Raw genomic sequence first — 12,811 nt, 5'->3', positions numbered from 1 at the left:
AATGCAGAGTATTGGATTACCTCTGACTGCTAAATTGATAAGTAAAGCAATAAAAACTATAATGAAAAAGAGATTACTGCTTTTACCACCTGCAATTTTTTTTTATCTTTGTATAACTAGGTTTTCTGGAAAAATTTAGATATTAGTTAAAGGAAACAAAAGCAAAAAGGTACTAAAGGGTCTCCAACTAAAACCAGTTAAGAGACCCCAAGTATCCCCTGGATATAAGTATAGCCTACTGGAAAAATCAACAGTATATAGTGCTAGTTGGCTCCAGCGCCCAAAACAGAGAGTAAAGTGCTTTCGCACAGAAATATACACATATATAGGAGATCTAATCCCTACTGGATGGCAAACAACGGGGTACGATACGAATGCACTAAAGTTAAAGTGCAGAGGTATATATGGGATACAAAAATAATAAAAATAATAAATCCTTTAATGAAACAAAGTTAAAAGAAAGTATCCAAACCCCTAATAGCCCCACAGCTATATAATCCTTGATTGCATAAATAAAGCTGGAACTTCGACCTGGAACTCAATAGTATAATATAGGTCCCCAGCCCCCCTTCCTCCGGTACATAGGAGTCCAAAATAGAAAGACTCAGAGAGTACACCTGTACACCAGGGGTCCTAATAATGCAGGCGGGAAACAGGCAATGCAGGGAGAGAGAAATATAGTACAGAAGTAGAAAGTCAGTGGCAAATGCACTGAAAGTAACTTAATAAAGCCTCTCTCCCTGTAAAGCTAGCTAGATAGTCATAGTAGGGAAAAAAAAGGGAATAAATTAAGTCAAATCAAAAGTGGTGATATAGAGCATCATCAAGGTGCTCAACACCCAAAGTGTCTAAATAGTGCCCATGTGAGAACAGCAAAATAATAATAGAAAAACGCTCGACGCGCGTTTCGGTGCTCGGGTAATGCACCTTCGTCAGGGACCAAGTGAATGAAGTAACTAACCTCCCTTAAATATGAAAGGCGCCTGGAGACCCCTGGAGTCTCCGTGCGGTATACAGGAGAGCGTGGTCAGACTGTGACTGTCCCGGTTGGGTCTAGTTATTCGGTCTGCCCTTCGCTACCTGTTTTCTGTTTTTTTCATTTTCTAATTTGGTTTCAATACCAGGCTACCGCTTAGTGTTAAATGATGGCGAGTTTTCTGTTTGATAAATCCAAAAGGGACGTATGGTGTAGAGATACTGATCAAGTTTTTTCAGACCAAGAATTAAGTTACACTTCCACTAGCGATGATATCCTCTCTTCATTTAATAGACTAACAAACCTATTCCAACAACAAATCAAAACAGGCTGGGAGATAGCGTCCCTAGAAAATTACTTAAAGAAACATCTTATTCCTAGGGGCCTGAGAGTACAGAATATTCCAGTGTCACATATTGAGGAAGAAGAGTTTATTAAAGAGTGGGAGGAGGCAGTGGGCATTTGCTCAAATAGATTTATGGAAATTCTCTGCAAATTTGAATCAAAAAGATTGATAACTATCAATAAGGAGGTGGATGAACAAATTGATAAGATTGAAAAATTTAAGAATGAATCCAACTTTGAACTGTTGGAAACAAAACTTAAAAACAATCTTGACAAATACAAACAAAACATAAAGATTCGCAAACACTCCAAGTTTCTAAGGGATAATCAGGATTTTAAAAATGGCAATGTATATAGGAGAAATAACAAAAAAAGAAAGAGTTTTTCTGAACCTATCTCGACCTCAGAATACGAAACTAGTGGGTCCGACTCAGAGTCCAGTAAGGGAAGTACACAGGCACCCCATGAATACAACACCAGAAGCATCCTTAAAAGGGGGGTTACTTTTTTAGGGAACCCATACATGGAGGACAACACGACTTCCCATATACGGGGCCGGGGCAGACCTCCTCAAAGATTCAGAAGGAAACGTTACTAACCAATACCCCTATAGCAAACCAGATTATCAACCTGTCATCGTATACACCCACTAATCCAGAATTACAGAAACTGGCCCTACATAAGTTTCACCGCCTTCGCGATGAAAAAAGAGCCAAAAATCTTGGCCTGCAAGCCTCAGACATAGAACTTTTAGATACTCTGGTTGATTTGCTCTCCTGTAATGACACACTAACAAATTCACAACCCCCATTCACCCAACTTAGGAGAAAAAGTCTCTTTACCCCACATCTAGCGGAATTCAAATATATTGATTTATTTGTTGAGCTTACATGTGGGGAAATAGACAGAGTTAAACATAAAGAACTCCAAGTCCAACCAGCGAGTAATATCACTCCACAGGAACAGATATCACTCAAACATCTGCAAACGTTGGACAAGGTGATCTTTAAGCCATCAGATAAAGGGGGCAATACGGTGATACTGAACAAAACGGATTATGTGTCAATGGTACATAACCTAATTCAGGATAAAGACACGTATGAAATACTCCCCTGTGACCCTACCAAGAAATATCTAGCAGAACTCAGAAACATTCTTGATACTGCCTTAACTTCATCCTTAATTTCTAAAGATGAATTTAACTTTATTTGGACAAAAAAAAACATAACAGCAACATTTTATGCTCTCCCAAAAATACATAAACTAAAACCTGATTTAAGTGGGAGACCAATTGTCTCAGGTAGGGGGAACCTAACCCAGAATACAAGCCTTTATGTAGATCAGATTCTACGCAAACTGGTCATAGAACTTCCATCTTACCTGAGAGACACCAAGCACACGTTGAATGTCATTGGGGAAATTAAAATCACGGGGGATGCTATTTTGTGTAGCCTGGACGTCGAGAACCTTTATAGCTCTATACCACACAGAGTAGGCCTGAAGCATATCCAGGCTTTTTTAGATGAGCAACCTGGCGCCTCCCTTCCACATAACTGCCTGGTGCATGAACTAATGCAATTTATTTTGACTCATAATTTTTTCATGTTCCAAGGGAAATATTACCATCAGTTAAGAGGGACGGCTATGGGGACGGCATGTGCCCCCTCATATGCCAATCTCCATTTAGGATGGTGGGAGAGAACCATGGTTTTTAATACCCAGATGCAGAAGTATACCAAACACATCAAAGTCTGGAAGAGATACATTGATGACGTCCTATTGATTTGGACGGACACCATTGACCTCTTCCATGAATTTGTGATGACTCTGAATGCTAATGACATCAACCTGAAATTAACAAGTGAAGTAGGGGGAAATAAAATTAATTTTCTGGATATCACCATCACTCTGACAGAAGATGGTTACCTTAAATCCACACTTTTTCGAAAACCAACAGCGACTAACAACTTGCTTAATTGGGAGAGCTACCATCCCCCACCCCTTAAAAAAGGTATACCTATTGGGCAATATCTACGCCTCCGACGTAATTGCTCCAATCTGGAGGATTTTAAACTAAAGGCCAAGTCCCTTCGGAGCCAGTTCAAACAGAAAGGCTACCCAAACAGATGCATCAAGTATGCATACAAACGTGCACTACTGGTAGATCGTAATGACCTACTTTCAGAGGATACTAATCGTAAACCTCCACAGGATGTGATTAGATGCATTGGGAACTATGATGCTGGCTGGAACCAAATCCTTAAGATCTTGGAAAGATTCTGGCCTCTGTTGCATCAAGACCCCCATGTACATAAAGTGATCACCACGCATGCATCGGTCACTGCAAGAAGGGGGCTGAACCTGAAGGATTTACTAGTCCCCAGTCATCTCAAAAACACCATCCAGAAGCCCACCTGGTTAAAATCTCCAGTAGTTGGCACCTACCAATGTGGTAGGTGTAAGGCTTGTCATTTCATACGTCGTCCATCCAAAACCTTCACAGATTCCTCCGATTCCCAGGAGTTTAAGGTTAAAAACTTTTTTAACTGCCAAACGAAAGGCGTAGTGTATTTACTCACATGCTCGTGTAAAAAACTCTATGTTGGAAAAACCTCCCGTATGTTTAAATTGAGAATTAGGGAACACGTTAACTCAGTGAACCCTAGGAGACTGATAGATACACCAGTCTCAAAACATCTCAAACTACACCATAGGGGGTCTGCAGATGGGATTAGGTTCTGTGGTTTGGAAAAAATTACACTGGGACCAAGGGGTGGAGATATTGACAAAAGACTCTTACAAAGAGAGAGCTTTTGGATATACAAACTCAAGACACTCTCACCCCTTGGTCTCAATGAGGGCTTCTCATACACATCCTTCATCTCAGATTGAGAAGGATGGTCCCTTTTGTAAATATCTGTAATATTGTATATTTGTAAATATTTAGATACGCCTCATTCACACTTTTATGTCTGTATAGCACTTTGGATTCTGTATACCTGTATGCTGTTGGTTTTCCTCTTTAACCTTTACCTTTATATTATAAGTACCAGGGTACCCTGGACTTTGACACCTCAGTTGTGTATCTCCAATATCCATATAAACATACCCCTTAACGTCTCTTTAAATACATAATAAAGTTGACCAAACTTTAGGGTATACATTTTTCTTGGATTTGGAATATGTCACACTGCCTTTGATAATAAGTAGGATATGTCCAAGGTTTTAAATTTAAACATTTCCCATTAGAAATTCGTTCCTTTTGGGGTACGAGTAGAAGACATATCCAACTATTAGTCCCTCCTGTTGGGGACTTTATCGGGCACGTACATATATGTGTGAGTATATGCCGTTCTTATTTTCTATGGGACGGCTGGCTGAGGTTCATAGGGGTCATAACTATCTTGTATACATCCAATCACTACTTCTTTGACGGGAAATTACTGGGTGGTTCTGATCATAGAGCTGTATGATCAGATACCATACTTATCTCCCATTGGGTGGCTGACTGAGAGGCATAGTGGTTGGAGTTAATTTGGAGGACAGCTCACAACTGGATTTCACAATGAAGCCATCAAGGGATGATGTGCACATTGTTGTATACAATTAGATGCCGTTCTTAAGTTTCTCTGAATGGCTGGCCGAGAGGCATAGGGTTTACATCTACCCGAGATTACAGCCAATAATCAGAGAGGAACGGCCTGACTGTGTCTCCACCCAGGAGGAGTGTCATCCACGTACATACTACCTGTAGATTGGACGATGCCCCACGTGGGAGTTATCCAATCCGATAAGCCTTACAGGGAACCAATCCGCTCATCTGAAGTAGCGGTCATATGTTCCATCCACCTGACATGGAACCCCTCTATCAACCGGACCTATTAAGGTAACACGGAAACACCTGAGGGAATTCCTCTAAGTTGTAGGTGATTGGCTACAGAAACCTTGGTATTTTTGGCGCCTTTCATATTTAAGGGAGGTTAGTTACTTCATTCACTTGGTCCCTGACGAAGGTGCATTACCCGAGCACCGAAACGCGCGTCGGGCGTTTTTCTATTATTATTTTGCTGTTCTCACATGGGCACTATTTAGACACTTTGGGTGTTGAGCACCTTGATGATGCTCTATATCACCACTTTTGATTTGACTTAATTTATTCCCTTTTTTTTCCCTACTATGACTATCTAGCTAGCTTTACAGGGAGACAGGCTTTATTAAGTTACTTTCAGTGCATTTGCCACTGACTTTCTACTTCTGTACTATATTTCTCTCTCCCTGCATTGCCTGTTTCCCGCCTGCATTATTAGGACCCCTGGTGTACAGGTGTACTCTCTGAGTCTTTCTATTTTGGACTCCTATGTACCGGAGGAAGGGGGGCTGGGGACCTATATTATACTATTGAGTTCCAGGTCGAAGTTCCAGCTTTATTTATGCAATCAAGGATTATATAGCTGTGGGGCTATTAGGGGTTTGGGTACTTTCTTTTAACTTTGTTTCATTAAAGGATTTATTATTTTTATTATTTTTGTATCCCATATATACCTCTGCACTTTAACTTTAGTGCATTCGTATCGTACCCCGTTGTTTGCCATCCAGTAGGGATTAGATCTCCTATATATGTGTATATTTCTGTGCGAAAGCACTTTACTCTCTGTTTTGGGCGCTGGAGCCAACTAGCACTATATACTGTTGATTTTTCCAGTAGGCTATACTTATATCCAGGGGATACTTGGGGTCTCTTAACTGGTTTTAGTTGGAGACCCTTTAGTACCTTTTTGCTTTTGTTTTGTTATTATTCGACTTAGGCCCCAGGAGACCCCTGGAGTCTCTGTGCGGTATACAGGAGAGCGTGGTCAGACTGTGACTGTCCCGGTTGGGTCTAGTTATTCGGTCTGCCCTTCGCTACCTGTTTTCTGTTTTTTTCATTAGTTAAAGGAACACTCCACTGCCTAAATACAAAATAAATGCCACAAAAATTACTAGTAAGTTGATATACCAAAAATTAAAGTATGCATTTGATTATGCATTTTTTTTTATTGGGGTTATATCTAAAAACAGCTTGCAACAGATATCCTGTCTACAGTCTTTGCAAGCCATCTTATTCCCTGGCCCAGACTTTCTATTACTGTCCAATCACAGACTTCTGGGTAACTGTTGCCTCTTGAGTTTAGCTCCACTGACCTAACCAAACCAGGAAGAAACCGATTGTCTGATTGTAACAAGATTAATTTATAAGAGTGCCATTTTTTTTATTGAAATCTGCACTTTAAAGGGTCACTATAGTCACCAAAACAACTTTAGCTTAATGGAGCAGTTTTGGTGTGTAGATCATGTCCCTGCAGTCTCACTGCTCAATTCTCTTCCATTTAGGAGTTAAATCACTTTGTTTATGAACCCTAGTCACACCTCCCTGCATGTGACTTGCACAGCCTTTCTAAATACTTCCTGTTAAGAGTCATCTAAAGTTTATCCTTCCTTTATTGCAAGTTCTGTTTAATTTAGATTGTCTTATCCCATGCTATGTTAATAGCTTGCTAAACCCTGCAAGAGCCTCCTGTGTGTGAATAAATTTCAATTTACAGAGAAAGAGATACAATTGTTCAAGATAAACTGATAATCTGATAAAAAGTGAAACCAGTTTTTTTTTTCATGCAGGCTGTGTCAATCAAATCCAGGGGAGGTGTGGCTGGGGTACATAAACAGAAACAAAGTGATTTAGCTCCTAAATGGCAGTGAATTGAGCAGTGAAACCTGAGAAGCATGATCTATACACTAAAACTGCTTCATTAAGCCAAAGTTGTTTAGGTGACTATAGTGTTCCTTTAAGAATAATGAAAAAAGAGAACACACTCTCTTACACTTAAAGCACTTCAGCAAGTAAAAGTGCTTTAGGTGTGTGGAGTGTTCTTTTACCTAAAGGGTTACTCCAACCTTCATAACCATATCTGCTGTTAGACGTGGTCATAGTTAAAGCAATCTGTATGTGCAGAGTTTCAGCTTGAAACGCTGCCTATACAGAAAAATCTTCACAATTGTGTTGAGGTCTAGATGCCCCCTCCTACTACACTTGACTTAGGCTCTTTTCCAGACTGGCTAATGTAAGTTCTATGCCAGGGGAAGGTAACCATCGGCACTCCAGATGTTGTGGACTACATCTCACCACTCGTAAACAAAGGGGCGGGCTGGGACAGGGGGGCAGGAAGGCAATTGCCCCCCCAGGCTGCCCTAAATCCAGGGCCGTCCGCATCCAGCAAGAAAAGTAAAAATCGGAATCTCCTGCCTCTGGCTGGGGACTCATATTTTTCAACTTACTTCTCTGCCTGCAGCCTGCAACCTGCAGCCAGTGGAGTCAGCCGGCCTCTCTTGATGATGTCAGAAGGAGGGGGCGTGACTTTCACTGTTCTTCTCCCAGGACTGCTAAGGAGTCTGGGAGAAGAGAAATGTAATTCACGCCCCCTCCTCCTGACATCATCAGGAGAGGCCGGCCAACTTCACTCACCGCTGTATGCTGCCTTCTGCCTCCTGCCCACCACTCCCTGGTCTAAGGTAAGATTGCTAAGGACTCTGGGAGAAGAGCAATGTAATTCACGCCTCCTCCTCCTGACATCATCAGGAGAGGCCAGCTGACTTCACTCAGTGCTGTATGCTAGCTGCTGCCCCTTCTGGCTGCTGCCTTCTGCCTCCTGCCTCCTGCCCACCACTCCCTGGTCTAAGGTAAGATCGCAAAGGAGTCTGGGAGAAGAGCAATGTAATTCATGCCCCCTCCTCCTGACATCATCAGGAGAGGCCAGCCAACTTCACTCACTGCTGTATGCTGGCTGCTGCCCCTTCTGGCTGCTGCCTTCTGCCTCCTGCCCACCACTCCCTGGCCTAAGGTAAGACACAGTTTTTTGGGGAAATACACTTTAGTTTTTTGGGATTTTTTTATCCCCCTCCTCAGCCTCTAAACCCTTTCTCAGCCCCTATCCACTTCCTCGGCCCCTGTCCCCCCTCCTCAGCCCTGTCCCTTTCCTCAGTCTTGTCCCCTTCCTCAGTCTTGTCCCCTTCCTCAGCCGATGTTCCCCTTCCTCAGCCGATGTTCCCCTTCCTCAGCCACTGTCCCTTTCCTCAGCCCTGTCCCTTTCCCCAGCTCTGTCCTCTTCTTAAGCCCTGTCCCTTTCCTCAGGCCATGTTCCCCTTACTCAGCCCATGTTTCCCTTCCTCAGCCCCTGTCCCTTTGCTCAGCCCCTGTCTCCTTGCTCAGTCCTGTCCCTCAGCCCCTATCCCCTTCCTCAGTCCCTGTTCCCCTACTCAGCCCCTGTTTCCCTTCCTCAGCCCCTGTCCCTCTCCTACACTCCTGTCCCCCTACTCAGCCACTGCCCCCCTTACTCAGCCCCTGCCCCCCCTCTCAGCTCCTGTTCCCTACCTCTCAGCTCCTCCACCCCCCTCAGGTCCTGTCCCCCCCTCAGCTCCTGTCCCCCCTCAGTTTTGTCCCCCTCAGCTCCTGTCCACCCTCTCAGCCGCATGCCCCCCACCACAGCCTTTATAACATCCCCACTACACCTTCTCTCCCCCAAATGCAACCCATATCACCCACACCACAGCCCCTTTCCCAAATTGTAGCCATCAGCCTACTTCAGCCCCTATCCCCCCACTACATTTCCTAACCCCTCAATTACAGCTTATACCCTCTACTACAGCCCCTGCCCCCCCACTACAGCCCCTAGCCCCCTACTACAGCCCTGTCCCTTACTCAGCCCCTGTCTACTGCTTTTAAAAGTTTAACGTTTGTGTGTGTGTGTGTGTGTATATATGTCTGTGTGTGTCAGTATGTTTCTGTGTATGTCAGTATGTCTGTGTGTGTCAGTATGTCTATGTGTGTGTCAGTATGTCTGTGTCTGTGTGTGTCAATATGTCTCTGTGTGTGTGTCAGTAAGTATGTGTGTATCAGTATGTCTGTGTGTGTGTGTCAGTGTGTCTGTCTGTGGGTGTGTATAAGTATGTCTCTGCTTGTACAGAGAAGAAAGAAGACATCAAATGGTAAGTCTATTTTTTTACAGGTATTTAGATAAGGGTCCCCCTCATTATTTTTAGGATGAGGGGGGTAGGTAGGGGTTATTTTTTGGGGGGGAGGGGGGTGACTAGGGGTTTGGGGACCCCTAGTCACCCTGGGGGTGTTTACATTTTTATTTAGGGCTCAGGGGTGGGGGCTGGGGGTGGACAATAGGTCCCCCCCTTATTCTTCTTTAGGTCCCCCATTCGCCACTCGGGTGTGGGGGCCGGGGGGAGGACAATAGGTCCCCCCCCACATTTTTCTGATATAGGGCCCCCACCGGCCGCTCAGGGGTGGGGACTTGGGGGTCAATAGGTCCCCTCTTTATTTTAAAATCCCCCACTCGCGAGGTACGGGTGGGTGCTCGGGAGTAGACATGCCCCTACTCATGGTATAGGCAAGAAAACAAGAGAACAGTTCTGTCCCTGTATAAAGTAAAAGAAAATCAATAAGATCCTTTATTAAATCAATCTACAAATACACACTAGTAGTAACAAGGTCATTGGTCACCACTGCCGCAGTAATGGATAACTGAGGCAGAAGAGATGACTCAAACTTAAAAATACTGAGTGAGGAGTATATACAAACGGGAAGTGAAAGGACAAAATAAGTGGACAAAAGACGGGGGCACAGGTCACCATGAGAGGTGAAGTAGATATGTCCCCAAAGTAGTGACTGTACAGAGTGCACGATACGATAGCAAAAGTAGCGAAAATATAATGTATCAGTGCAATCTGACAGTATCTATTTCGATTCCAAAAATAGATCTGATATATACAGCACACCAGAAAATGGTAGCTGTAGTGTGCACGATACAGTTGCAAGAGTAGCAAAAATATAATGTATCAGTGCAGTCTAACGATATCTATTTGGATACCACCAATAGATCCGATATATACAGCCCACCAGATAATGCCCCAATGTAAGTGGGGCTAGTATAATCTACTGTATGATGACAGAGGGTTATATGGGAACAATTATCTTAATATATGCCCCTAAAAAAATAATATAATAAAGACCAGATCTAGTACCAGCCTTACAAAATCTCACTGTTAAGATAGGGTATCTGGGTGTCCCAATCCCTATAGCAAAATATATAGCCCTTAGTTAGAACACAATAATAGAGTAGGTAGAAGTCCTAAGCTGTGCCTTCGAGGGCACCTGTATCTAGTGAGTAGATATATAAACTAACTACCTACATGAAGAGCTAATACCCTAATCTGTGCCTTCGTGGACACCTATTGATAATGCTGGTAACAGTGCTAGGCTAGTACACTAGAGAGAGTCTTAATAGTCTGTAGTCTATGGTTATCGAGCTACAGTGAAAAGGTCCAAGAATCCTGGGTGTAGCAATAATAGCTGCGTGTAAAGTAGCACGGCAATGACAGAAAATCACACCAAACAGGATCAGATGTCAAGAGCCCCGACGCGCGTTTCGCCGAACACACAGGCTCATCAGGGGGAACTTACTCCCCGAACAAGGTGAGTTTAAATAGCCCGCCAAGAGTCCTCATTGGACAGACCGCGGGCATGATGTCATCAGTAATCATTACCAAGTACGGTGGCTCGGCGCGATCAAAATAGAAAACAAAGCGCATATCAAATGAGTCCGCCGAGATTGTCATGTTTAGAGTATATATTTGTAAGCATCCAAGTGGTTGATGCCCATCTAAATACTTAAATATTGAAAATAGTATATGGATATTACATGTTGATGATATATGCCAACGATTTATGATTTGTCACTAAAGTAAAGGTACCAATGTAAATGTAAACTAGAAAGTTATATTAACTTAAGCTATCAAAATAATAATTACTGCACCAAAGGGTGCTGATCAATTAAAGGTGAAGTCAAATGAAGTATATAGTGCTCATCAGTGAATGAATGCTGTATAATTAAATTCTTCATTCATAGATACTGTCAGATTGCACTGATACATTATATTTTCGCTACTTTTGCTATCGTATCGTGCACTCTGTACAGCCACTACTTTGGGGACATATCTACTTCACCTCTCATGGTCATGGTCTTTTGTCCACTTATTTTGTCCTTTCACTTCCCGTTTGTATATACTCCTCACTCAGTATTTTTAAGTTTGAGTAATCTCTTCTGCCTCAGTTATCCATTACTGCGGCAGTGGTGACCAATGACCTTGTTACTACTAGTGTGTGTTTGTAGATTTATTTAATAAAGGATCTTATTAATTTACTTTTACTTTATACATGGACAGAACTGTTCTCTTGTTTTCTTGCATTTACCAATTTAGGGTTATCCCCTTATCTGTTCTTATTATTTCTTCTACACCTATAGAGGGCCCACCTCCCCTACTACTCACGGTATAGCGAATAGGGGCAGATTATTTATTAATACAGTGGGACCTCGGCAGTGGTGTATCCTGGTTTTGTGCTGCCCTAGGCAGGACAAAACTCAGGCGCCCCCCTCCCACCCATGCCACCCTCACCCAACCCTCCCCCCCCCCACCCGCGCCACCCCCACCGAACCCTTCCCCCGTCCCGCCTTCTAAATACACACACACACACATTCACTGACAAATACGCATACACTAGGTAACAGAAACACACTCACTAGCAGACACACACACAGTCTAACAGACACACACACAGTCTAACAGACACACACTTACAGACACACACACTGACATACACACACACTAACACACACAGACCCACACACATACAGACATACACACACACACATACAGACATACACACACACACACATACAGACATACACACACACACTAACAGACACACACACAGACACACTAACAGACATACACACACTAACAGACATACACACACACAAACACACACACAAACTAACAGACACACACACAGACCCACTAACAGACATACACACACTTACAGACATACACACACACACACACACACACTAACAGACATACACACACACTAACAGACATACACAGACATACAAACACACTCAATCACTCACATATTTAATACATTTTTTTTTTTTTTAATTTAACCCCCCCAGCCTCCTTACCTTTGGGAAAGCTGGGGGGGGGGATATCTGTCTCCCTGGTGGTCCAGTGGCTGCTGGGAAGTGCGGGTAGGTGGGCGGCCGGCGAGGGAGCACTTCCTCTGAGCGGTCTGCTCAGCTCCCTCGCGCGCCGCAGAGTGATGCTGGGAGGCGGAGCCGGAATATGACGTCATATTCCGGCTCCCAGCCTCACTCTGCGGCGCGCGAGGGAGCTGAGCAGACCGCTCAGAGGAAGTGCTCCCTCGCCGGCCGCCCACCTACCCGCACTTCCCAGCAGCCCGCCGGCCGCCCAGCATGCCTTGTTAGCCGCAAGGCTAACAAGGCATTTGCCCTGGGCATTTGGGGGCGGCTTTTTTTGCCGCCCCCTGAAAAATGCCGCCCAAGGCAAATGCCTTGTTTGCCTCGCGGCAAATACACCCCTGGACCTCGGTTT

The sequence above is a fragment of the Pelobates fuscus genome, chromosome 2 (genome assembly GCF_036172605.1).
Source record: "Pelobates fuscus isolate aPelFus1 chromosome 2, aPelFus1.pri, whole genome shotgun sequence".
Taxonomy (NCBI): Eukaryota; Metazoa; Chordata; class Amphibia; order Anura; family Pelobatidae; genus Pelobates; species Pelobates fuscus.
The sequence above is the reverse complement of the archived record's forward strand: the minus strand, read 5'-3'. Positions refer to the sequence as shown.